This window comes from Microtus ochrogaster, linkage group LG3 (assembly GCF_000317375.1).
Source record: "Microtus ochrogaster isolate Prairie Vole_2 linkage group LG3, MicOch1.0, whole genome shotgun sequence".
Taxonomy (NCBI): Eukaryota; Metazoa; Chordata; class Mammalia; order Rodentia; family Cricetidae; genus Microtus; species Microtus ochrogaster.
The window spans coordinates 32456718-32458622 of NC_022029.1; positions in this window are offsets into that span (position 1 = coordinate 32456718).

Sequence of the window (1905 nt, forward strand, 5' to 3'; positions counted from 1 at the left end):
TTGCCTTCCTTCCTTCCTTCCTTCCTTCCTTCCTTCCTTCCTTCCTTCCTTCCTTTCTTTCTTTCTTTCTTTCTTTCTTTCTTTCTTTCTGGTAGTTACAGAATTCCTGACTCCTATCAGTAGGAGAGGGAGTTGAGAAGCTGATACATCCAGCTAGTGTGACAGCATCACATTCTCCAGAAGAGAATTGTTCTGAGAGTGACAGACCAGCGAACATGAATTGTGACTGCCACAGACAATCTGACCACATGGCCACCCTAACCACAGTTCCTTTTTATATTGCAATGCATGAATACATAAAGTAGATTCGGGAAAGCTCTTCTTCAATGTTTTAAACTGCAAGGACACAGAGGATGGTGTAGGAGGCACATTATCACTTCTCCTCCTTCTCTGCCCCGCAGTGCTGGAGCTGAGGACCAGACAACATTGGTGCTCTCTGGTCTTGTCAGCAAAGGTGCTAGAGACCACTACAGGGGCTTCTCGCCTTCTGCCCAGTGCTTTCCCTCTGCCTCCTATGGCTCAGTTGCCAGTGGATGGCTTCCCACTTGATATTGGACGACACACGTTGCCCACACACCTGCAGCTTTAGCCTGCAGCTCTTTAGCCAGCTTCTCCGCCATCCAGTGGGCTGCCTCCATACCTTCACCTGTGAGCCCTGGGGCCCAGAAGATGCTGGAGGGAGCACCCACTCCTGCCATTGACACTGAGTTCTGGTTCTTCTGCATCCTCATCAATACCTGGTGTTAGACCTTCATGTGAGCTCCTCCTCTGGGTGTCCCGCTGTAGATTTAGGGATACTGAGCATTTCTGGGTGTCCTTACTGTCCATTTGCATTTTTTCAGTGCTGCTAACAGGAATCGAACCCAGAGCCTTATGTGTGTGAGGGACCTGCTCTACCTCTGAGCTATGCTCCAGACCCCACTCATGCTTCATAGTAAACGGGCATTCGGGTGGTTTGTTTACGTTTCTTCTGTTCATTTATATCCTTTTGTTTTGTTTGGGTCTTTTCAGGAGATTGATGATAAATTATTATTATTTATTTTTAGTATATATGTGGGTTGCGTGTGTATATGCAAGTATGTAGTAGGAGCTGCAGGCTGCATTCTTGCCGCCCGGCTCCCAGCCACTGGCTAGCTTATGCCCCAAAATAACAACAACAAACTGTATTCATATAAACACTGCTTGGCCCATTTCTATTAATGTGTGTAGCACCACGAGGTGCGCTTACTAGGAAGATTCTAGCCTATGTCCATCCTGGGTAGGAGCTTCATCGCGTGTGCCCCAGAGAGCAGCAGCATGGCGTCTCAGCTCACTTCCTCTTCCTCCCAGCATTCTGTTCTGTTTACTCCACCCACCTATGTTCTAACCTATAAGGCCAAGCAGTTTCTTTATTAATTAACCAATGACCTTCCCACATCACAAGTATATACGTGCCATGACACATGCAGATGTCTTCAGCTTGCAAGACTTCATTCTCACCTCCCACCGTGGATTCTGGGAACTGAACTCAGGTTGTTGAACTTTTTTTCTAAATTATGTACGTGACCTAATGACTCTCAGAATCCCATGATACCTGGACTACAAGAAATGTCAAGGTTGGCCTGGTCCACAGCATCCCAAACTCCCAAGACTCTACACACACCCACTCTCATCCAAGTCATGCGGAACTATGTCATGAAGAGGGAGGAATGGTAGAATATTGGGGTCCCTGGGTTCTGGAGAGATGTTCAGTGGTTAAGTACACTTGCTGTTCTTGCAGAAGAGCTGGGTTCAGTTCCTGGAACACACATGAAGGCTCACAACCATCTATAACTCCAGTCTCAAGAGATCTGGTGCCGGGTGATGGTGGCGCAGGCCTTTAATCCCAGCACTCGGGAGGCAGAGGCAGGCGGATCTCTGTGAGTT